Raw genomic sequence first — 25,077 nt, 5'->3', positions numbered from 1 at the left:
GCAGCGAGAAGGAGCCTCTTGCTCTGACGCCGCAAGGCCACAAAAGGGTGGAGGCGCCGCGCGCCCGGCCGACGTGTTGGACCGGTGCGCTTTACGTGCTGAAATAAACACGCGAAAGCCCCGAAATGTTTCCAGAGTGCTGTGCACTGGAGGTTTTTGTCTGGTGAAGACTTGCCTGGTGCTCCTCCGTGCAGATTGTTTGTCCTCCTCCAGTGCGGGACGTGCCAACACAAGGGAGCGCATTCGCCAACATCCAGGCACGCAATGCGATTTGGAAAGCAGCTCCTTTCCAAAGAGTGGCACACGAACGATCCTTCAGTCCCGCTCGGGGGGCACGGAACCCCCGCCACACACAGCTTCAAGTAGCGAGTCAGGCGCCGGGGCTTTCGCTTATGGCCACACCACCCTGAACACGCCCGATCTCGTCTGATCTCGGAAGCTAAGCAGTGTAGATAAAACTGGTTCAGGGACGCCAAATAATGTAGATTAAGCCGGTTCAGGGACGCCAAATATGTAAGAAAAGTGGCTCTCTGAAGGCACCAGTTCTGTAAGGTTTGGGCATTTACTGAGACAATTATTAATTGTAGCAGTAAATCACAAAGTTGATTCTTTTGATGACTTTAGAATCCAACCATGCGACATAACTCAAACAACGCGCACACACAGGTACTAATACACGAGGATACATTTATTAATACATAGAATATGCATGAAAAACTAACAGATCTTATCGAGAGGGTTATCAGAATACAAAAGATATATATTCAATCAGTTACAAAGTGTTACACATATCAAGAGGACATACGTTCAGTATATCATTCATTAAGACCGTTTCGTAAAGTGAACTTGGTTACAACTTCTACATTAGATACTCAAAACAAGTACATAACTCTTAGGAATTAAATTGATATCAACTGGTTTGGATAACAATTGAATTCTCGAGCTGTAATGCATTGAAGTTGAATACTCATCCAATCTTTGGGGATTCAGATCTCCTGCGGGCACAAAGAAACAGTTGCAGGCTGTTGCTGTCCAATCCGCGCTCTCTGGCTCCGTGCCAGGCTGTGCTGTGCGGCTTGCGACGGTGCGCTGCTGTTGCTCATTGTTGGCTTTAACTAGCAAAGTTTGTGCACAGGAGAAAAGATGATTGTGGGTCCCAGCAAGTCAGGAAGAGGACCAGTTCGTTCCTGATGAAGAGCTAGTTCTGAATAGTGATTCAGCTTTCCACAGTTCCGACCTGTTCATGAGGCCTGCTGCTGGTTACTCTCTGGCAACCTCCGCTCTAGACTCTTAGAACAAAGGAAAGTTCTGGCACTCGGACACACTGGCCGTTCCGTGGTTGTCCGGGCTGAGTCTCAGGATGGTCAGGAGGCGCGCTGCGAGAATGTCCTGCCCTTGGGAGCCTTCTGCTCCTGGGCCGTCCTGCCCTGGAATTCTCCTTTGAATTCCCTTTAGAATCTTACTGAATCTTGTTGAATCTTCCCTTCTGAATCTGAATCTGAATCTGAATCTGAATCTGAATCTGAATCTCTCAGGCTCTCTGTGTTGCCTGTTTTTACCTGGAGGAACTTCAGCTCATTGATTGGCTGAAAGTTCCATGGGCATCAGAGTCCCACGTGGGTTACTCGGCCCTACCAGTCCCTGATTGGTTGATCAGGGTGAGATATGAGTCACTTAGTCCTGACACTTAGTAATGCAGTCCAGATGTCCAACTCGCACTCCCTAGACAGATAGGCACCAATGGATGACCATTGATCATGATAGCCAGGCTTAGCTAAGTGCATCCCCCTTTGGGAGCTGTCCTTATCAAAAGAAAACATCTTGCATGAATGGTTTCTCTGTGGCTGCACCACAGAGATGAACAGAGAAATGGGGCCTCATTTGGGAAGCTCAGAAACCCTTAATTCTGCCTTATTAATAAACCTCGCCGCTACATATCCCCCCTTTTTGAAGGTCACGAGGTCCCGAGGCATTGTTGCCTTCAAAACAAAACAGAGTTAAGTGATGTCCCTTGCCATTAGAACATTAACCTTAAATGTCCACATTACTCCTCGAGAATTCATACCGGAACCAGCATTGGATACAAACAGGATGAATAACATCTGGAGTATGTATAAACACGGTAGGAGACATTATCTAAGTCTAGGAATTACACATCAGGAAGTTCACTGTCAATATCTGATACCTCTGTAGTAGATATTTGGGGAGAAGTCACTTCCTTTCTTTTGACATGCTACCGTTGACTCATTCGTGCTACCCAGAGTACATCTTGATGTGAGAGTACATCATTCAGAGTACACTGTCAGTCATGATCCAGCTACCTGGCAGTAGTGTTACAATAACAACAGTTCCTGTTCCCAGCCCCCCCCGATAAACCACAACACCTGTGTTGGGTATCTGCTAGGGTGGTTTGGAGGTTTGTTCCATTAAAGCAAACTAACTACCTGTACCTCTTCAGGGCTTACTGTTTCTTGGATTTCTATCCAATTCAATAGTGTGGCACCTGAAGGCATCCATGACCTCAAGTTTGGTCTTATGTTGTCTGGTTCTAGACAGTACAGTGTTAAGTTCAAGAGCACTATGGCCTCCTCGGGAACTTGCAGGAAAACTGTTTGATTAGGTAGCTGCATTGCGGTAGCTGTATCATGCCTGTCACAAGTCATGGTGTCAGTTAAATGTGGTGTGCTGACCAGCCATTTACTTCCCACCTGCTCTTCGTGGGGTTCATTAACCTCCCTCTGCTCATTAGTAGCTTTACACCCTTCATTGGTGAATCATTTAGACACAGCCAATGGATAGCTTTGGTAGCCATACCCATCTCAAGATTTGGAACCGAATTCAATCTTGGATTGCCTTCTGGGTGAGCTATGAGCAATGGGGTTAATGTCACATACTCCTCTACTGAGAAGAGTGGAATCAAGTGGGTTGGGAATTGTGCCATGGCTAGACTGGCTACAGTGGCACTAAGCTCCCTTAACAGGTCTTGTGTCAACATTCTGGCCTGTTGCACACAAGCATAAACCCACTGTATAACACCAACAATCATGTCCACTGGTTGGGGAATAAGGTTTAACCCTGTTGCATAGGAAGTTGCCTGTAGGGTTTCCCCTAAGCTTTCCAACTTTTGCTGCTGTTGATACAGTCTGTCACTACCCTCTGGCATTTCTGACACCTGCCTTCTTGGGGCAGTCGGGGTGAGAGTGCCAGTAGCACACAAACCTACCAGAAATAGCAAACGTGCAACAGTGGCGGCAGCAATCAGTCCTCCCAAAAGTCTTTTCGGGTGGCTGATCCCAGTCATCTCCTTCTGAGTGACTGTTGCCTTTCTAAGCTGGCGCAGCGTGTACATGGTGTCTTTCTCAGTATGCCATGTGGCATCTTGGGCACCAACATCCTGGAAATCTGTGGAGATCTGACGCAGCTGCTGATGCTGCTCCTCCTTTTCCAGGGCATTTGCTTTTTCGATTTGTTCATGCCTGTGCTCTAGGAACCCTGCAGGGGGCGGTGCAGCGGTGGAGCATGCCTGACCCTCGGCTGAGTGGTCATCTGGAGCACCTGAGTGATCTGGGATTGTTACCCTATTCTCACTGTTCAGGTCCACCCTGCACACCTCCTGATTGAGGAATCCCTCTATCGGCATGTTTACAATCGTTCGCTGGGGGTAGGTGTAGGACACCTGCTCGCTCCCCCCTTCCCTCGCTAGGGGTTCAGGGAGCTGCCCCAGCAGTGGGATAGCTAGTTCACTGTCTTTGAACTTACTATCACTCACCAGGCCCATGTCAGTGCAGGCGGGGATTCTGACACCCCTCTTTGCGATGTTCTGCACTGGCAGGTGGGTGGCTTGACCATCCAGCTCCAGTCTGGCTGAACCACTGTTGGTCAGACTCAGACTGACAGACTGAGCTGGTGGCTGTGAGAAAACCGGCTCGGCTTTCATTCCCTGTCCCTTCTGGGGGACTGGGTGTGTAGGCAACCCTGCCGTTGAGGCAGGAACAATCAGGTCAGTCTCACTCACTACCTGGTAGTTGTGAGAAATAATGTTACCTGACTGCAGGTTCCCTGGGTCACAGCAGAGGGAATCAGCATCTGGGATCAGGTGTGTCCACAGCGCAGTAGTCTCAGCGTCCAGCTGGACCTCCTGTCTAACCTGTGAATGTTGCACCAGGGGCACCTGGCGGTGGCCCTGTGACAGCTGCTCAAGCAGATCCTCACTAATAGAGGACCTCTCAGGGCTAAGGGCGAGGGCTACATCACCAACCTGCTCTCCTGCCATCTGGATCCCTTCCACCACTGCGGGGTGGTGGTCCTGACCCCTCTTGGGTGCCAGGGTGCACAGGGAAAGCTCCTTTTCATCGCCAGGTGGGGAGATCAGCTCCTCTTTAGGGATGTAAAAGGTGTGTGCTTTACCTGGTGGATCAGGCGGCTGCTCGGAGCACCGCTCCTGTGGCATGGAGGCTGTTGGGACCTTGGCTGGGGCACGACTTCCCTGTATATTCGGGGAACAAGAAAATATTTTTATTTCTTGTCCAGAGGGAACAGAAGGAATCTCCGCATGGGCTTCTGTGTTCGGTGGGCACTGTGTGAGCACAGTCTGCCTCTTGGCCCCCCTTTCCTTCTGTACAGAAGGCTTAGGAGCCTTGACCTGTTTCCACACCTTGCCTTTCTGGTGATCCACCAAAGGTTCCTCTCTGAGTCGCATGCCCTTTTCTTTTTCTACCCGTTTGAGCTTGCCGTGTGACATCAAACACCTCTCAACCTCAGTGTCAATCAGTGTCTCACTGTGTAAGACATCTCCCATGGCAGCCTTGAGGTAAAAGCTTCCTGCTTTTCCTCTGTGTTTTACTGCCTGCTCTGTGACTTCAGGGGTGGAGTCAGCACTCACTTGGGAGTGGCTGACCTCATCCAGGCAGGAACCCTTCCGCTCAATCAGATAGACTGAGGGAGGGAGAGGGGGCGGGTCTCCGCCTCCTCCAGTGGAGAGTATCAGCTCATTCACGCTTCCGGCAGCCTTGGGGAGCGGTTGTCCCTGTCCTAATAAAGCTTGTTCAAGCCTGGCCAGGCGGGCGGCTACTGAATCCTTTTGTTCAGCTTTTTCTAGCCCTTTCCCTCCCCCGGTGTTCTCATGGCACTTAGGACGCTGGGTGCGGTCCTGTGTGCCAGCTTTGGAACAGGGCTTAGCCAGCTCAGGAGCCTGTGCTCCTTCGAGCAGGAGGGAATTAACCCTGCTGGCTCTGACGGCGAACACAGTCGCTTTAACAGCTTTTTGCTCAGAGTGACTTTGGACATCATACTCCCAGGCTTTCTGCACGAATCTCTTAATATCAGTCATTTTCATGGTCTGTGCATCTGTATGCATTAAGATCATCTTTCTGACTGACGGGTGGAGATTCGCAATGAATAAACCCTTGAAATGTGTGTTCTCTTCGCAACCCTCATCATTTCGCCCTGCAAAATAAGTTCGTCTAAGTCTCTCGTAATATTCGCGAGGGGACTCTGCTCTCTCGTGCTTAATGTTAAGAGCGGCGGCTATCGCAGCAGTCGGGTCAATAAACGCACTGTATTCTTCGATAAGTGCTTGACATAGCTGCTCAAAGTCATTACAGACTTCTTTCATCTGCCTAGCCATCCACTCATGTACAGCTCTGCTGGTAGTTTTCCTGACCAGAAACACTTTCTCCTGTTCTGTGGCGTTTGGCAGGTACTGCAGGTTATACCTGAGGTCCTGAATATAACTCTCGATATTATTCTCTGACACTGCCGGGTCAAATCTCTCTATGTCCTTCGCTAGCTCTCTCAGAGAATGGAGATTTATCCTAGCTTCTCCGCTGACGGAGATATGGAAGAGATCGTGGTCAGACCTGTCGCTGCTAGAGAGAGTGCTTAATAGCGACTCGAATTCAGACCTTTTAGCAACCATCGTTAAACTTAAAGAGTATTACTTTTATGTACGAAATCACAGTTTTACCACAGAAAACCACAAGATCAAGTATGCAATCAACCCGGTAGATCGCAAAAGATCAGAAAACAATCAAGCACTGCTTAAAGAGCAAGGGGAACTTTTTTTCTTTCGGCTTTCAGCACACTGTATTGTCGTGTATGAAACCCGCGGCGTTTTATATTGAATTATTCCGCTTGGTTGACTCATTTCAGTCTTGCCACGCCCGTGCCAGGGACGCCAAATAATGTAGGGAAAACCGGTTCAGGGACGCCAAATATGTAATCATAGTGGCTCTCTGAAGGCACCAGTTCTGTAGGGTTTGGGCATTTACTGAGACAATTATTAATTGTAGCAGTAAATCACAAAGTTGATTCTTTTGATGGCTTTAGAATCCAACCATGCGACATAACTCAAACAACGCGCACACACAGGTACTAATACACGAGGATACATTTATTAATACATAGAATATGCATGTAAACCTAACAGATCTTATCGAGAGGGTTATCAGAATACAAAAGGTATATATTCAATCAGTTACAAAGTGTTACACATATCAAGAGGACATACGTTCAGTATATCATTCATTTAGACTGTTTCTTTGTGCCCGCAGGAGATCTGAATCCCCAAAGATTGGATGAGTATTCAACTTCAATGCATTACAGCTCGAGAATTCAATTGTTATCCCAACCAGTTGATATCAATTTAATTCCTAAGAGTTATGTACTTGTTTTGAGTATCTAATGTAGAAGTTGTAACCAAGTTCACTTTACGAAACGGTCTAAATGAATGATATACTGAACGTATGTCCTCTTGATATGTGTAACACTTTGTAACTGATTGAATATATACCTTTTGTATTCTGATAACCCTCTCGATAAGATCTGTTAGGTTTACATGCATATTCTATGTATTAATAAATGTATCCTCGTGTATTAGTACCTGTGTGTGCGCGTTGTTTGAGTTATGTCGCATGGTTGGATTCTAAAGCCATCAAAAGAATCAACTTTGTGATTTACTGCTACAATTAATAATTGTCTCAGTAAATGCCCAAACCCTACAGAACTGGTGCCTTCAGAGAGCCACTATGATTACATATTTGGCGTCCCTGAACCGGTTTTCCCTACAGCAGCGTCGGGCCTGGTTAGTACTTGGATGGGAGACTGCCTGGGAATACCAGGTGCTGTAAGCTTTTGCTCTCCCGGCCAGCAGGGGTCGCCGTTGGTGCCGTAGGCTTTGGGAGGAAAACCTGCAGGATGGAAAGGTGATCTATAGCCTCATCTCTAGAGATGTTTTGTTGCTGTGGCATGTGTGTGACCCATATTCAAAAAAAAAAACCCGTCTGTAAAACGAATATCGAAGCTGCCTCTAAATCTGCAAATGAAGATGAGTCGATAAACCACTCGTTTTTCGTATAACTAGACATATATTCATTTGTTACCGATTTCATTCATTGAGCATGGATACAGTAGAGGTACAGCCATTCACTGTTTGACATGTCTGCACTGGTACAGAACCGAGCAATCAGAAAACGGGTGAAACTGTCTTTAGACTCAGCATACAGTACCGAGGCCCCCCATGACCAAATAAAGGCTAACCTCGATAATCAGCCTAAAGAACGCAGACTACAGCAAAACGACTGACTTTGAAAAGGGAATGAACGTCCGGAAGGAGTAGTGGAACTAGCTTGAGATGCTTCTCCGGACCCCTAACTAAAAGCCAGCGAGAACCAGCAGCGGCATCCACTCCTGTCGAACCGGGATCCTTCCGCAGCCACGCAGCTCGTGGTGTCCTAACCCTCCCGTATCTGATTTTGGACCAAGCACATCAGGGGAGAGCGCGAACGCAGTCCCCCACTACCAGAAATTATGCAGTCGAGATTCCCACATTTGGGGAATTCGCAGGGGTCAGCACAGCCGGAGTGCAATGGCCGAGCCTCGCCCTGGGTGAACCTCCTTCTTGATCAAGGTATCTCCCCTGCCAGGTAAGTATGAGTTAAACAGGCCCCTGCAAGCGGCCCGCACCCACAGCACAAATCGCGCAGCCTAGGCCACCTCCTCGCCCCGCACGCCACCGCCTCCTGCTGGGCCCACTCTTTCACACACTCACACGCCACACTAACACTCAAAAGTGTGGGCAAAACGAGAAAACGAGCGCGCCGTTTCCTACACATCTGCAGTCGCCGTTGCGCATTCGCAGCATGTCCCGGGATGCAATTCGGCCTCATTTGCATAACTCCAGACCGGCAGATCGCCACGCAAGCTCGCGACGTGCGCCTGCCACACACCGAACAAACCTTTTCAGCAATTTCCAAAAAACGGGCCTGCTCGCCTGCCCACAAGGCTCCGTCTCTTACCTGCTCTCCAGAGCCTGCTGCCTTCTGTGCTTTTCTCTCGGCACCGCTGCAGTGCACACAACTCCTGCAGCGGGAGGGGGGGAGAAAGTTCCCGCGCTCCGCCGCAGGGAAAGCTCGCTCCGTGCACACACGTCCTTTCGATGCCAGTCCAACAAGTGCTCCGCATTAGCTGCGTCGGGGCTCCGGCGTGTCGCACCTCACCTCACCTCGCCCTACCCCCTCCTTGAATGTCTGCCGCTGGGCATGCCCCGCTCTCCTCCGCCTTATCTTATCGCGTGTGAGCACCGACAATGGCCACAATGCCGGGGAATGGCACCTGTAAAGTGTTAATTGGGGCACAGGAACAGCCCGTCTCGTCTCGGGGGGGCCGGCTTCAGAGACAATACAGCAAACACAGCGGGGCGGGGGAAGAAGACGACACCACACATGCGGGTACATTCAGCTCCGGCGGGAACGAGACATTTGTCGGTCTTTTCAAGTGCCGAGAGCCGAGCAATCCTTCACTTGTATCGTTTCTCCCCGGTGACTAGATCTGGCCCTGCGACTCTCGACTGGGCTCACCCCCGGGGCAGCCCAGCAGGTGTGAGCATGTCCGGCACCCGGATAGGAGATTCCACCCCGGAAAAGCTCCGGTTGCTGCTGCTCCTGCAAGAGGTGTGACTGGGACCAGTAGGGAGCGCTCACCCTGCGGGCTGTGTGGCTCTCTTACGCCCCAGCCTCCTGATGGCGACACTCTGCTGCACAAACAGAGGTCAAACCGAGGTCCCGACCCTCCTTGGCCATTAGGAAACCCCAGGGCGTCTCTCAAAAAGAGACGCCGTGGGTGTCCCTCTGGTGTTAGTGCTCCCCTTTACCCATCAGTCGGGGTCTCCTCCTAATCCCCGTCTCACCTGTAACAATCAATGACGAGGCCCCCCTGTCCGTGAGATTTAGTACTCGCGCAAGAGACCGGGGGCAGAGCGCGAACGCGGTCCCCCGCCCCCCACAAAGTGCGCGCTCCGGGTTCCCTCTCGGGGCCCTGCAACACAGCGGAAGGGCAGCGAGAAGGAGCCTCTTGCTCTGACGCCGCAAGGCCACAAGAGGGCGGAGGCGCCGCGCGCCCGGCCGACGTGTTGGACCGGTGCGCTTTACGTGCTGAAATAAACACGCGAAAGCCCCGATATGTTTCCAGAGTGCTGTGCACTGGAGGTTTTTGTCTGGTGAAGACTTGCCTGGTGCTCCTCCGTGCAGATTGTTTGTCCTCCTCCAGTGCGGGACGAGCCAACACAAGGGAGCGCATTCGCCAACATCCAGGCACGCAATGCGATTTGGAAAGCAGCTCCTTTCCAAAGAGTGGCACACGAACGATCCTTCAGTCCCGCTCGGGGAGCACGGAACCCCCGCCACACACAGCTTCAAGTAGCGAGTCAGGCGCTGAGGCTTTCGCTTACGGCCACACCACCCTGAACACGCCCGATCTCGTCTGATCTTGGAAGCTAAGCAGCGTCGGGCCTGGTTAGTACTTGGATGGGAGACTGCCTGGGAATACCAGGTGCTGTAAGCTTTTGCTCTCCCGGCCAGCAGGGGTCGCCGTTGGTGCCGTAGGCTTTGGGAGGAAAACCTGCAGGATGGAAAGGTGATCTATAGCCTCATCTCTAGAGATGTTTTGTTGCTGTGGCATGTGTGTGACCCATATTCAAAAAAAAAAACCCGTCTGTAAAACGAATATCGAAGCTGCCTCTAAATCTGCAAATGAAGATGAGTCGATAAACCACTCGTTTTTCGTATAACTAGACATATATTCATTTGTTACCGATTTCATTCATTGAGCACGGATACAATAGAGGTAGAGCCATTCACTGTTTGACATGTCTGCACTGGTACAGAACCGAGCAATCAGAAAACGGGTGAAACTGTCTTTAGACTCAGCATACAGTACCGAGGCCCCCCATGACCAAATAAAGGCTAACCTCGATAATCAGCCTAAAGACCGCAGACTACAGCAAAACGACTGACTTTGAAAAGGGAATGAACGTCCGGAAGGAGTAGTGGAACTAGCTTGAGATGCTTCTCCGGACCCCTAACTAAAAGCCAGCGAGAACCAGCAGCGGCGTCCACTCCTGTCGAACCGGGATCCTTCCGCAGCCACGCAGCTCGTGGTGTCCTAACCTTCCTGTATCTGATTTTGGACCAAGCACATCAGGGGAGAGCGCGAACGCAGTCCCCCACTACCAGAAATTATGCAGTCGAGATTCCCACATTTGGGGAATTCGCAGGGGTCAGCACAGCCGGAGTGCAATGGCCGAGCCTCGCCCTGGGTGAACCTCCTTCTTGATCAAGGTATCTCCCCTGCCAGGTAAGTATGAGTTAAACAGGCCCCTGCAAGCGGCCCGCACCCACAGCACAAATCGTGCAGCCTAGGCCACCTCCTCGCCCCGCACGCCACCGCCTCCTGCTGGGCCCACTCTTTCACACACTCACACGCCACACTAACACTCAAAAGTGTGGGCAAAACGAGAAAACGAGCGCGCCGTTTCCTACACATCTGCAGTCGCCGTTGCGCATTCGCAGCATGTCCCGGGATGCAATTCGGCCTCATTTGCATAACTCCAGACCGGCAGATCGCCACGCAAGCTCGCGACGTGCGCCTGCCACACACCGAACAAACCTTTTCAGCAATTTCCAAAAAACGGGCCTGCTCGCCTGCCCACAAGGCTCCGTCTCTTACCTGTTCTCCAGAGCCTGCTGCCTTCTGTGCTTTTCTCTCGGCACCGCTGCAGTGCACACAACTCCTGCAGCGGGAGGGGGGGAGAAAGTTCCCGCGCTCCGCCGCAGGGAAGGCTCGCTCCGTGCGCACACGTCCTTTCGATGCCAGTCCAACAAGTGCTCCGCATTAGCTGCGTCGGGGCTCCGGCGTGTCGCACCTCACCTCACCTCGCACTGCCCCCTCCTTGAATGTCTGCCGCTGGGCATGCCCCGCTCTCCTCCGCCTTATCTTATCGCGTGTGAGCACCGACAATGGCCACAATGCCGGGGAATGGCATCTGTAAAGTGTTAATTGGGGCACAGGAACAGCCCGTCTCGTCTCGGGGGGGCTGGCTTCAGAGACAATACAGCAAACACAGCGGGGCGGGGGAAGAAGACGACACCACACATGCGGGTACATTCAGCTCCGGCGGGAACAAGACATTTGTCGGTCTTTTCAAGTGCCGAGAGCCGAGCAATCCTTCACTTGTATCGTTTCTCCCCGGTGACTAGATCTGGCCCTGCGACTCTCGACTGGGCTCACCCCCGGGGCACCCCAGCAGGTGTGAGCCTGGCCGGCACCCGGATGGGAGATTCCACCCCGGAAAAGCTCCGGTTGCTGCTGCTCCTGCAAGAGGTGTGACTGGGACCAGTAGGGAGCGCTCACCCTGCGGGCTGTGTGGCTCTCTTACGCCCCAGCCTCCTGATGGCGACACTCTGCTGCACAAACAGGCGCCGTCCTTCGGGGGAGGCGTCAAACCGAGGTCCCGACCCTCCTTGGCCATTAGGAAACCCCAGGGCGTCTCTCAAAAAGAGACGCCGGGGGTGTCCCTCTGGTGTTAGTGCTCCCCTTTACCCATCAGTCGGGGTCTCCTCCTAATCCCCGTCTCACCTGTAACAATCAATGACGAGGCCCCCCTGTCCGTGAGATTTAGTACTCGCGCAAGAGACCGGGGGCAGAGCGCGAACGCGGTCCCCCGCCCCCCACAAAGTGCGCGCTCCGGGTTCCCTCTAGGGGCCCTGCAACACAGCGGAAGGGCAGCGAGAAGGAGCCTCTTGCTCTGATGCCGCAAGGCCACAAGAGGGCGGAGGCGCCGCACGCCCGGCCGACGTGTTGGACCGGTGCGCTTTACGTGCTGAAATAAACACGCGAAAGCCCCGAAATGTTTCCAGAGTGCTGTGCACTGGAGGTTTTTGTCTGGTGAAGACTTGCCTGGTGCTCCTCCGTGCAGATTGTTTGTCCTCCTCCAGTGCGGGACGAGTCAACACAAGGGAGCGCATTCGCCAACATCCAGGCACGCAATGCGATTTGGAAAGCAGCTCCTTTCCAAAGAGTTGCACACGAACGATCCTTCAGTCCCGCTCGGGGGGCACGGAACCCCCGCCACACACAGCTTCAAGTAGCGAGTCAGGCGCCAGGGCTTTCGCTTACGGCCACACCACCCTGAACATGCCCGATCTCGTCTGATCTCGGAAGCTAAGCAGCGTCAGGCCTGGTTAGTACTTGGATGGGAGACTGCCTGGGAATACCAGGTGCTGTAAGCTTTTGCTCTCCCGGCCAGCAGGGGTCGCCGTTGGTGCCGTAGGCTTTGGGAGGAAAACCTGCAGGATGGAAAGGTGATCTATAGCCTCATCTCTAGAGATGTTTTGTTGCTGTGGCATGTGTGTGACCCATATTCAAAAAAAAAAACCCGTCTGTAAAACGAATATCGAAGCTGCCTCTAAATCTGCAAATGAAGATGAGTCGATAAACCACTCGTTTTTCGTATAACTAGACATATATTCATTTGTTACCGATTTCATTCATTGAGCACGGATACAGTAGAGGTACAGCCATTCACTGTTTGACATGTCTGCACTGGTACAGAACCGAGCAATCAGAAAACGGGTGAAACTGTCTTTAGACTCAGCATACAGTACCGAGGCCCCCCATGACCAAATAAAGGCTAACCTCGAAAATCAGCCTAAAGAACGCAGACTACAGCAAAACGACTGACTTTGAAAAGGGAATGAACGTCCGGAAGGAGTAGTGGAACTAGCTTGAGATGCTTCTCCGGACCCCTAACTAAAAGCCAGCGAGAACCAGCAGCGGCGTCCACTCCTGTCGAACCGGGATCCTTCCGCAGCCACGCAGCTCGTGGTGTCCTAACCCTCCCGTATCTGATTTTGGACCAAGCACATCAGGGGAGAGCGCGAACGCAGTCCCCCACTACCAGAAATTATGCAGTCGAGATTCCCACATTTGGGGAATTCGCAGGGGTCAGCACAGCCGGAGTGCAATGGCCGAGCCTCGCCCTGGGTGAACCGATTTCGATTTTTAAGAACTTTATTTTCTTTTCACAAAAAAATACAGGACATCACAAATCAGAAAGCTTTACATTCATATACATACTTAAAACAGTATATATGATCACATCTCATTACATTTTGACACGGTAACAGTTACATAGCAACAATTTTCTTTTTTTCTGGTGCAAATCACATTCTTTACTTAAACTTGATAATGTTTTTCACAGTTTCTTGAGATATTGACCTATGTTCTCTATTTCCCACAGATTTTCTGCTTCCTCCCTCCCTTCTCTCCACAGATCTCTGAGGTAATAGTTCTCTCGGGTGATGAACAGGGCCAGGCTACCTGCTGCCTTGACTGGGATCTCGATGCCTTTGAACAGCCCCATGTTCCTCACTCTCCACAGGGCAACTTTCCCACTGTTCACCACGGCCCAGATCCTGTCAAACACGTCAGGAGGAAGTTTGACAGGAGAGATGCCGTATATGACGAAAGCAGCGGTCAGGGTAAATTGGGGCGAGAGAGCCAGCAACCAATCTTCAAACTGTGCCCAGAAGGCCTTAGCAAAAAAGCAGGACCACAGGAGATGGGATACAGTCTCCTCCTCGCCGCAGCCCACCCTAACGCAGCGAGGGCTGGGGGTGAGGCCCCTACGGTACAAGAAAGTTCGTACCGGTAAGCACTGGTGGATGACACTCCAGGCTAAATCTCTGTGAATGTTGCACAGAAACTTAGAGGATGTGTGTTTCCACACCTTCCTTGTTTGGGCTGATGTTAAAATGCCCACATGGGTCTGCCTATTGTTCTGGGGTGCAACGAAATCTTCCAGTTTTTGGACGCTGACATCTCGGAGGGGAATATGGCCAATTGGGTGAGATCTTAGAAAACTTTTAACTGTCCCATAAATTGCAGGGCATGTGTCAGAGAGTGGGACGTCCAGCTTGGGTCTGACACCCCACACTCTGAACACCTCCCTACCTACCCAGAGCCTGGAAAAATAAGTCCAGGTACGCGCTGCAGGTGCTGTTGCAAAGCCTCTCAGCACAGAGGCCAGGAAAATGCACAGCAGCTTCGTAGCAATATCTGGGACAGACTTCCCCCCTGAGGGTAGCGGCCTGTACATTATTTCCCTTCTGAGTCTTTCCTGCTTCCCACCCCATAGAAATTGAAACATCAATCTCCTCATCACCGCCGCAACACGGTGTGGGATTGGGAAAGTAAGCCAGAAAATTCAAGACAGGCAAGAGCTCGGCTTTGATGACCAGCACCTTCCCTGTCATGGTGAGGTCTCGGTCCTTCCATTGCATCAGTTTTTTGTTTAAGATTGGCAATTTGTTCTGCCAATTTACTGTTCCCATCTCTTCTCCAAAATACACCCCCAGGACCTTAATTCTCTTCTCTTGCAGCCTGAGATCATGTCCTTCTTTTGGCTCCCTCCAGTTCTGATAAAAAATCTCACTCTTAGATTTGTTAATTTTTGCGGAGGAAGCCAAAGAGAAACGATCACACCACTGCAGAGCTCTGCTAATTGAGGCATTGTCAGAGAGGAGCAGGGTGACGTCATCCATGTATAGAGATGTCTTTACCTCTCCTCCCCCACTTCCAGGCACTGGTATCCCATTAATGGCCTGATCCTGGCGCAAGGCACAGGCTAAGGGCTCCATAGCCAAAACGCATAACAAGGGGGATAATGGGCAGCCCTGCCTCACCCCTGAACAGACTTCAAAGGGGCGTGATCTATTGCCATTAACCATGACTCTGCTGTTGCTACCTGTGTACAGCAGGTTAATCCACTTTCTCATGATGGGGCCAAACTTCATGTGCTCAAGTCCCGATGTTAAGTACTGCCGGTTTAGGCGGTCAAAGGCCTTTTCTAGGTCTACACCTAAAATGCAAAGAGGGAGGGAGCGATCCTCAGAGTACAGACAGACATCCCTCAACAAGGCCAGGTTGTCGCTCATCAGGCGTCCTGCTATCCCACAAGTCTGTTCTTTCCCTACCAGTGAGGCCACTACATTTTGTAGGTGCAGGAAAAGGGCTTTGGACAGGATCTTAGTGTCCACGCCTAACAGGCTGAGGGGTCTCCAGTTCTTTATGTCATTTTTTGCTCCTTTCTTAAACAAGAGAGAGATAGTGCCTTCTCTTAAGGAGTCAGGCAGCAATTCTGTCTTATATCTTTCCTCGAATAGGACCAGTAGCGGATCCTGAAGCAGATCCCAAAAGGTGCAATAAAATTCTTTAGGGAGCCCGTCAGCACCTGGAGTTTTCCCCTTCTGTAAGCTCTCCATAGCCTGTCTCAGCTCTTCTACTGTCAAATCCCTCTCAAGTACTTCCCTATCTTCTTCACTCAAAACGTTTTCTAGCTTTGAGGTAAAAAAATGAATTTCTTCATCCTTTACCTCTGTAGAGCTGTACAGTCTTGAGTAGAAGGCCTTGGTGCAGGAGAGGATAGCACTCGGCTCTGTTCTCTCTCGTCCCTCCTCATCAACTACACTTTCCATGACAGACTTGGAGCCTACCACTTTCCTGAAAAAGAAGCGAGTACACTTCTCATTTTCTTCCAAGAACTGCACTCTGCCTCTTAACAGCACTCCTCGACTACTTTCTTCGGCTATGCTCCGGATGTCCTTTTTTAAAAGGGTGATATCCTCGAGCACATCGAAGCCACTGTGCAGCATCGTGTAGAGACGCTGCAGCTGCCTCTGTTTCCTGGCTAGCACTCCTCTCCGTCTGGCAGCAGCCTTCCTTCCCTCAGCCATGAAAAAGGCCTTTGTCCTCATCTTCACCTCCTCCCACCACTCTCCTACTGACCCGTACAGACACTGCAAGGACAGCCACTGTGATAGTTTCTCCTTGTAGCGGGATACTACCCCCTCGTTCTCTAGCAGCTTTGTGTTGAGTTTCCAGAGGCCTGGGCCAAAGACAGTCCCGCCCTGGAGTTCCACTCTACACCCTAAAGCCTGAAGATCTGAGAAGAAGACAGGCTGAAGAGTGACCCCAACAACTTTCACTCTCTCTGAGACAAAGCAATAGTCAATTCTGGAGCTGCTATTCCTCCCTGACCATGCATATCCTGCTGTTGTGGGATATATACATCTATATGTGTCTGAGAGTTTAAAGTCTTGAACTAAGTTTTGCAGGGCCAGTGAGCTGGAATCCAATTTTATCGGAGAGCTAGACTGCCTGTCTGTGTGCTCTAAGATACAATTAAAATCCCCTCCCACTATCACGTCTGTGCTACTTAACAATAGGGGAGAGAGTGCCTTGAGTAGCTCCACCCTTCCTCCCACGTCAGTAGGACAATACACATTGATTAGCCGCAGGTTAACGGTCCCCCATTCCACATCCACACACAGCAACCTGCCATCTATGACCCTCTGAATACTTTTCAATTTGAAAGCCCATCCTTTGAAAAGAATGGCCACGCCAGAGGCTCTGTTGTTATTGTCCCCTGACCAAACAGAAGGCCCTTTATCCCACCTATCTTCAAAGCTTTTATACCTCTCTTGATAGGCTAAAGCACACTCCTGCAACATCAACACATCTCCCTCTCTCTGCTGGAGGTAATCAAAGACACACTGACATTTAACTCCGTCATTGATACCTCTGGTGTTAAGAGAAATTATGTTTAGAGCCATATTACATAAGAAAGTGGAACCAGTCTTTACAAAACACATTTCTCTTCAGTCTCACCTGTTACCTTCTTCTTTTTCTTTTTCTTCTTACCAATTTCCTGCCAGCCATCCTCTGAATGAGCCTTCATCAGGGTGGCAGCAGTAAAAGCATTCACAGAGTCCATTTCAAGGAAGGGGGTAGAGGGAGGGGTGGAGGGGTTCCAGCTGTCCCCATCGCCATTCTCTCCTTCCTCCTCGCTCGGGGAGAAAACAGAGTCATTTTTCCTTTTCCTCAAGTCCAGCTCCTGGGAGCACTGAGGGGAAAGGGGTGCAGCCGATGCACCAGTCTCCTCTTCCCCCTCACCCACCAGCTGTTGCAGATCCTCCGTGATGGACTGGATGGAGGAGAGGAGGGCATCTGTAGCACTTGCAGAGTCTGAGAAAAGCAGCTCCGCTGAATCCTGGGTATCGTCGCTGGACCCGCTCCACCGGGGGGCCCCACACTGGCCCTCGTTCTGAGGAGCAGGAGTGGGGGAGGGGTCCTCGCTGTTCTCAGGGGTTTTCAAACCCTCGTGCTTGTCTGGTGCAGTCTGCGGTTGTGGGAGCGTAGTGGATTTCTCTTCCACCGGCCCCGGAGCCACAGCAGGACTGATCCTGGCTGGAGGCTGAGACTCTTTGTCCAACAAGGGTTCTTTGTTTGACTTGTTGTTTGCTTTGGCTTTTCGGGCCGGTTTGGCTGAAACAAGCACTGCCTCATCCTTTCTCATTTTGAGTTTATTGGCGTAGGCGTGAGGGCAGTTCTTAAAAACGTGTCCTTCCGAGCCACATAAATTGCACTTTGGCAGCATTGAACAGTCAGAGGCTAAATGTCCCTGTTTGCCACAGGTCTTGCAGCATTTCACAGTGCAGGAAGATGCCAGGTGTCCCACAGCACCACAGCGCCGACACACCTTTGGTTGTCCCACATAAAAAACATAGCCATTGCAGGCGCCCAGCCGGATTGTAGAGGGCAGGTGCCTTAAGCCTCCATTTACATTGTCCGGTAGTAAGCGAACCTCGAATTTCCTTGCTCCTGTTTTTATACCGTCAACATCTCTAACCTCAGTTCCATGGTGGACGGTGCAGTACTGGTTAAGCCAGGTGTGAATGTCCTCCGTCTTTGCCAGTTCCGAGAACATAACAACATGCACCGTTTTCCTCTCTCTCTGTGTCAGAGGCTGCAAGTTGATCTTCTCAAGTGCAGGAACTTTCCCTCTTTTTGCCTCAAACACATCCACGCATTGTTCAAACAGAGGATAGGTACCAAATACAACCTCAAATGCTTTCTGACCTGGGAGAGCAAAGATGAAATCCAAGTGCCGAGGTTCAAAGCCAAGTTCCTTCTGTAACACTTTTCTGCTGAACTGCATACGATCCATGAAGAGGTCATCCAAAAGCTCAAAACGTACAGCATTCTTGTGGGATCCAAAGGTTGCCATCTCAAACTGCAAAACAAACACTGCTTCCACAAAACAAGAAAACAATCCAACTACTCCAACTACAGGCTGATCAAGGTATCTCCCCTGCCAGGTAAGCCGAGAGCCGCAGGCGATGAGCCCGGAGCTGAACGGGCCCCACTGGCTCGTTTGTAAGGCCAGGTGGATTGCCAACCACGACCGGCAGGGCAGAGGCCTTGAAGGCAGCCTGGGCTCCTGCAGCTGTCCAGCCACGCACTCTGGTTTCTCTTCATCTCGTACAAATCTTTTGCCTTTTACTAAAGATTTCCATGAAGAGGAGCATGAATGAGTTCCATACAATTTTTGTGCTTTCCTGCCTTCGGGTGGGGCGCAGCTGGGCTGGTCAAAGAGAGAAAACAAAACCGCTCACAATCACTCTTATTACTGCGACTGTGGCCGTCTGCTCTGCGAGTCCTCGGTCTCCGCCTGTCTGATTGGTGCTCTTTTCTTTGGGGGGCGGGAAGTGTCCGGCCGCAAATATGAAGCGTTACAGCAACGACATGCCATGAGACGATTGATAACGATTTCCATAGGATCCACGCGGTTGCCTGGCAACCGTCAGCTTTGCGCAGTGGCAGTATCGTAGCCTGTGAGGTTTAGCCGATGCGCGATTATTGCTAGTTGAAAACTTTTCCCAATACCCCGCTTCCGCCGGTTTGCAATACAATCGGCGAAAGCAATTCTTGACAGTCTCGTCAGAGACTGAGCAAGGTGTTTAAAGACAGATTTTGTCATGGTAACATCATGGTAGAAAGAAACAAGCTTGTTACGTCTCAACAGAAACACTCTTTAGCTCTTTCAGCGTTATGCAGAGAACAGCGTCTGTCGAGATCACTTTTGAGTCAGCGCGAAACGCCGTGTGCTGTCAGTTTGATTTCATATTGCTCGTAGCGGCGCCCGGCTTTTGTCTGTCAAACGTTAGGTTGCCCTTCTTCATGCTGCATCGTCGGCATCAGTGGAGCTTTTTAAACGTCTGTACTTACTGCGCCTCATAAGAAATCGTTTGTCCCCGTTCAAAACAGATTGTGCGATGTCCTGCAGCGTTCGCAAAGCAAACCTTTGACAGTTTGAAAGAGGAATTTATTCTGCTTCCTGTGCGTGCAGTAGTTACAAAGTTGAACGTCTTTACACGATCTGCCGCAGATCTTACAAACGAGCCAGTGGGGCCCGTTCAGCTCGGGGCTCATCGCCTGCGGCTCTCAGCTTGCGAGCGTGCCCAATCCGTGCGATAAGTCGGAAAACACCCGGCCACACTGTGCCGGAAACGACGCACTCTGGGAAGCCGCTATGAAAAGCGAGGTCCCAAGATCCCCTGCGGCCGGACACTTCCCGCCCCCCAAAGAAAAGAGCGCCAATCAGACGGCCGGAGACCGAGGACTCGCGGAGCAGACGGCCACAATCACCATTACAAGAGCGATTGCGAACGTGCTTGTTTTCTCTCTTTGACCAGCCCAGCTGCCCGCCACCCGAAAGCAGAGAAGCACAAAAACTGCAGGGAACTCATTCGTGCTCCTCTCCATGGAAATTTTTAGTAAAAGGCGAAAGATTTGTACGAGATGAAGAAAAACCAGAGTGCATGGCTGCACAGCTGCAGGAGCCCAGGCCGCCTTCAAGGCCTCTGCCCTGCCGGTCGTGGTTGGCAATACACCTGGCCTTACAAACGAGCCAGTGGGGCCCGTTCAGCTCCGGGCTCATCGCCTGCGGCTCACGGCTTGCGAGCGTGCCCAATCCGTGCGATAACTCGGAAAACACCCGGCCACACTGTGCCGGAAACGACGCACTCTGGGAAGCCGCTATGCAAAGCGAGGTCCCAAGATCCCCTGCGGCCGGACACTTCCCACCCCCCAAAGAAAAGAGCGCCAATCAGATGGCCGGAGACCGAGGACTCGCGGAGCAGACGGCCACAATCGCCATAACAAGACCGATTGCGAGCGTTTTTGTTTTCTCTCTTTGACCAGCCCAGCTGCGCCCCACCCGAAAGCAGAGAAGCACAAATATTGCATGGAACTCATTCATGCTTCTCTCCGCGGGAATCTTTAGTAAAAGGCGAAAGATTTGTACGAAATGAAGAGAAACCAGAGTGCGTGGCTGTACAGCTGCAGGAGCCCAGACTGCCTTCAAAGCCTCTGCGCTGCCGGTCGTGGTTGGCAATGCACCTGGCCTTACAAACTAGCCAGTGGGGCCCGTTCAGCCCCGGGCTCATCGCCTGCGGCTCTCGGCTTGTGGGCGTGCCCAATCCGTGCGATAACTCGGAAAACACCCGGCCACACTGTGTCGGAAACAACGCACTGTAAGGCACCTTGAAGCGTGCACCCCCAACATTCTTCTTTGCACATCTGTGAAAGGTAAACTCTTGAGCAAACTCTGAACCAGCTCTAAGGAAACTAATCCGATTAGACGTTACTTTGACTCATCCTTTAAGGGACCCTTGATAATTGGAGAAATCAATGATTTCGAATGAATTCTGTATGCGTCAAAAGACAGCTATACACAGAAAACATGCAGGACACTGCTCATGTTTCCCGAGCCGAAACACAGTGCGTTTTTCCAAGCCATCTGACAAAGCCCGCCCACTGAAAACTGCAGCAGATCGTGTAAAGACGTTCAACTTTGTAACTACTGCACGCACAGGAAGCAGAATAAATTCCTCTTTTCAAACTGTCAAAGGTTTGCTTTGCGAACGCTGCAGGACATCGCAAAATCTCTTTTGAACGGGGACAAACGATTTCTTATGGGGCGCAGTAAGTACAGACGTTTAAAAAGCTCCACTCATGTCGACGATGCAGCATGAAGAAGCGCAACCTAACGTTTGACAGACAAAAGCCGGGCGCCGCTACGAGCAATATGAAATCAAACTGACAGCACACGGCGTTTCGCGCTGACTCAAAAGTGATCTCGACAGACGCTGTTCTCTGCATAACACTGAAAGAGCTAAAGAGCGTTTCTGTTGAGACGTAACCCAGTGGGCAAAAGACGTATAATATACGTCTATTAAACGCATACCTTAGACGTCTAAATGTGGTCTGCAATTCGTCTAGAATGAAATTCTAATATACGTCTATTGTTATACGTCAATTATACGTCTATGATTAGATGTTCATTATACGTAAATGGTTGGAGTTCTATTATACGGATAAATTTAGAGGACTATTATACATATATGGTAGGAGTTCCGGATAACTTTAGAGGACTATTCTATGTATATGGTTGGAGGTCTATTATACGGATAACTTTAGAGGTCTATTATACGTATATGGGTAGAGGTCTATTATACGGATAACTTTAGAGGTCTATTATATGTATATGGTTAGAGGTCTATTATACGGATAACTTTAGAGGTCTATTATACGTATATGGGTAGAGGTCTATTATACATCAAAGTTAGGTTTTACAGGTGTAGAAACTAGTAAATCAACCCAATGATTTGGTTTAGAAATTTATTCTGAAAATACACATTCACACCTGAAAAATATGTATTTCAAATTATACATTGTATACAATCAATCAACAATCAACATATGGGCAATAATCATAAAAAACACAACTAGTCTTAAACTTCAGCTACAAATTCTGGTAATATGGCAATATACAGTATAGTAACGGCAAACACAAACTAATTACATTAACACACTAACTCAAAACCACATTTTGATTCAAATATACATTTTAAAATGTACAACTTCTATATTTCCAAGAAAAAAAATATTACAATGGAAGTTAAGACGATTTTTGTCCACTATTTGCAAACCCTGTGTAATTGTCCTAACAGTTAGAACCAAAAACCTAGTATTTTCAGTGTCCAGATCTCCTGGCCCCCTGCCTTGCATATGCATTCTTCAAGTAACACATTGCGTGCTCCTTTATTTCTTTTTCTGCTGATTTAGGGCGGGACTTCAGCACCGCAGCTAGGAGAAAATTATATAATATTACTTCCCAAATTAATGATGATTAATATCTTCTTTAGTATAATCTAAAAAATGAACGGTTTACTAAGCTCAAAGCTGAAATAAATGTATAAAATTTGGCTTGCATCATAGAAGTTGAGCAATAAAGTCTGTCCTAATTAAAGAGTACCCAAAGTTTGAAAGTACAACATAGAATAAGAATAGAGAAACGGCAAAACGATTTAGTGTCATCTTCCCCATTCACACCATTCCCCATTTCGAATGAATTCTGTATGCGCTAAAAGACAGCTATACACAGAAAACATGCAGGACACTGCTCACGATGTTTGCCGAGCCGAAACACAGTGCGTTTTTCCAAGCCATTTGACAACGCCCGCCCACTGAAAACTGCAGCAGATCGTGTAAAGACGTTCAACTTTGTAACTACTGCACGCACAGGAAGCAGAATAAATTCCTCTTTTCAAACTGTCAAAGGTTTGCTTTGCGAACGCTGCAGGACATCGCACAATCTCTTTTGAATGGGGACAAACGATTTCTTATGGGGCGCAGTAAGTACAGACGTTTAAAAAGCTCCACTATTTTTATGTGCCATTTTTTGCTTATTCACTTACTATTTTAATCAAAATAATATTAAGAAAGATCTGTATGTATTCAGATAGTATTATTATTGTTCATACTTACTCGTCAAAAGAGGATTGCTGAGATATTTGCGGATATACTTCTACGTTTGAAAAACGTGTCCAAAATGGTGACCAACGAATACTAGCAATGCATTGTGGTATATAACCGGAAAATATGCTGGGTTCGATATTTTCTCAACGTATGCGTTTATTAATGTTGTCGATATTATGGTTGAAATTTAACATTGATAATACATCGCGGCTATGTGCCCCCTGCTATGAGCTGATGTGCAATTTTAACGCATGCAGTTAGTAAGGATCGGTCACTGTTGTATGGTATTATATACAGTATAATGACATTATGGAATAGGATGGGGACAGGCCTGGCATCACGGGGGGAGGGAGGAATGTCGCCCCTTCAGTTTTGGGCAAAAAGATGTACCTAACTTACCTAGGAGTATACGGCACTCTGCACAGTGTACGAAGTAATTTTCGCAGTAATTAATTTATTATATTTACTATATTTATTATACACGTGTAAATTAATTACTGCGAAAATAATTTACTTCGTACACTGTGCAGAGTGCCGTATACTCCTAGTTGCGGCACACACGATACATACAGTAAAAAGCCTCAGGCACTGTGTTAGATGTGTTTTCGACGTTATATATGCGTTTATTAATGTCGTCGATTTTACGGTTGCAATTCGACTTTGATTATACGTCGAGGCGACGTATATATACGTATAGCCGTATTTTCGCCGTGAATATACGTATATTCGACGAATCAGTGCCCACTGGGTAAACTCTTCAGCAAACTCTGAACCAGCTCTAAGGAAACTAATCCGATTAGACGTTACTTTGACTCATCTTTTTACGCTAGGGTTAGGGTTAGCATTCCCACGCTACTTAGACACTTTGTTTACGCTCAGTGCTTGATTTTGGGAACTTCAGGACGAGTGGGAATTTTCTCCTATCTGTCAATTCTGTTTTGTTTTGGAGACTCTTGGCTGCCTATGTTGTACAGTGCAGCGTGAAGGAAACATTTTCCAAAACTGTGTCAGCTCAAAAGTTGTAAGAAAACCTCTCCAGCTGCTTTAACTCTCTTCATTTTTGTCATTTAATGTGACACTCGATGTATAACTGGAGCCTCACATATGCAAATGGTGAGGCTCCAGTTCGACACCCAGTTCAATACCACTTTACAGTAAATGACAAAAGCATGGCAGACTGTGCCGGACCGGCAGATTACTTCCGCTTATTTTTACCATATTAAACAATGGAAATCCAACCACTTGCATTTGTGACACTTGATTTTGGCTGCACCTAAGACACTCTTAAATCTTCAAACACATTTCTCTTCTCCCGCAACACTCTTGTCTGTCGGCGCTATGTGGCAGCGTTGCATGACAACCCATCTCACCACGGAAAGGAACCTAACAGCTTTGGTAAGAGAGGAGAAAAGGACCTGGCCCGTACGCGGCTCAAACCCGCAACCTTGGCGTTACTAGCACCACCATCTAACCAACTGAGCTAACCGACCTCACAACAGTGGTCCTCTCTGTGCTGCAAAAAAATCAAGCTCAGGGAATTTCTTTTGTCCTTTGAATAGAAAGCCGTGTAATTCAGTGTACGGGCTTTCTCGTGCAGTTTCATAGTTCTTGTAACCCAAATCCTACACTGGCCTGAAGTGCCCCCCCATTTCACAGCATTTTTCAGCTGATTTAAAATGTACCTAAAGGAGAAGCATTATTGAAGACCATCAATTACCAAGAGCTTTTGTCAAAGGTTTTGGTGGTCATTTTTAATGACCACAGAGCACTATGACCTCGGTTTTACATCTCATCCAAAAGACAGCGCCCTTTTTCCAACACAGCTTCTCCGTCACTATATTGGGACATTGGGACCCGTACAGACCTCAGAGTGAGCGCCCATTAACACCACTTCCAGCTGGAAGCTTTGTTTTTCCCTGTAGCTCACCCTCATCCTGGTACTGACCTGGCTCACACCTGCTTAGCTTCAGTGGGTTTTCAGTTGCGAGTTGCAAAAGTTGGGATACAAGTGTAGCGGCAATGCTTGTTAATAAGACAGAATTAAGCGTTGGTATGCTGTCCTAAATGAAGCCCCATCTCACC

The 25,077-nt window shown here is 49.3% G+C and overlaps 9 non-coding genes across 9 annotated transcripts; 4 read left to right on the top strand and 5 right to left on the bottom strand.

The window, feature by feature from the left end:
* Nucleotides 1-7,766: 7,766 nt before the first annotated feature.
* Nucleotides 7,767-7,930, bottom strand: LOC138234907 (U1 spliceosomal RNA). Its single transcript, XR_011187980.1, has one exon. It is a non-coding gene; the product is annotated as a U1 spliceosomal RNA (small nuclear RNA).
* Nucleotides 7,931-9,718: 1,788 nt separating this feature from the next.
* Nucleotides 9,719-9,837, top strand: LOC138234895 (5S ribosomal RNA). Its single transcript, XR_011187970.1, has one exon. It is a non-coding gene; the product is annotated as a 5S ribosomal RNA (ribosomal RNA).
* A 636-nt stretch (nucleotides 9,838-10,473) lies between these two features.
* Nucleotides 10,474-10,637, bottom strand: LOC138234906 (U1 spliceosomal RNA). The gene has a single exon (XR_011187979.1). It is a non-coding gene; the product is annotated as a U1 spliceosomal RNA (small nuclear RNA).
* A 1,807-nt stretch (nucleotides 10,638-12,444) lies between these two features.
* On the top strand, nucleotides 12,445-12,563 carry LOC138234899 (5S ribosomal RNA). The gene has a single exon (XR_011187973.1). It is a non-coding gene; the product is annotated as a 5S ribosomal RNA (ribosomal RNA).
* A 636-nt stretch (nucleotides 12,564-13,199) lies between these two features.
* Nucleotides 13,200-13,369, bottom strand: LOC138234914 (U1 spliceosomal RNA). The gene has a single exon (XR_011187987.1). It is a non-coding gene; the product is annotated as a U1 spliceosomal RNA (small nuclear RNA).
* A 5,262-nt stretch (nucleotides 13,370-18,631) lies between these two features.
* On the top strand, nucleotides 18,632-18,748 carry LOC138234887 (U5 spliceosomal RNA). The gene has a single exon (XR_011187962.1). It is a non-coding gene; the product is annotated as a U5 spliceosomal RNA (small nuclear RNA).
* Nucleotides 18,749-18,978: 230 nt separating this feature from the next.
* On the top strand, nucleotides 18,979-19,120 carry LOC138234859 (U4 spliceosomal RNA). Its single transcript, XR_011187934.1, has one exon. It is a non-coding gene; the product is annotated as a U4 spliceosomal RNA (small nuclear RNA).
* A 759-nt stretch (nucleotides 19,121-19,879) lies between these two features.
* Nucleotides 19,880-19,994, bottom strand: LOC138234892 (U5 spliceosomal RNA). The gene has a single exon (XR_011187967.1). It is a non-coding gene; the product is annotated as a U5 spliceosomal RNA (small nuclear RNA).
* A 391-nt stretch (nucleotides 19,995-20,385) lies between these two features.
* LOC138234891 (U5 spliceosomal RNA) lies at nucleotides 20,386-20,502 on the bottom strand. The gene has a single exon (XR_011187966.1). It is a non-coding gene; the product is annotated as a U5 spliceosomal RNA (small nuclear RNA).
* Nucleotides 20,503-25,077: the final 4,575 nt, after the last annotated feature.

The sequence above is a fragment of the Lepisosteus oculatus genome, unplaced genomic scaffold (genome assembly GCF_040954835.1).
Source record: "Lepisosteus oculatus isolate fLepOcu1 unplaced genomic scaffold, fLepOcu1.hap2 HAP2_SCAFFOLD_76, whole genome shotgun sequence".
Classification (NCBI taxonomy): Eukaryota; Metazoa; Chordata; class Actinopteri; order Semionotiformes; family Lepisosteidae; genus Lepisosteus; species Lepisosteus oculatus.
This window is presented reverse-complemented; position numbering and strand designations above follow the sequence as displayed.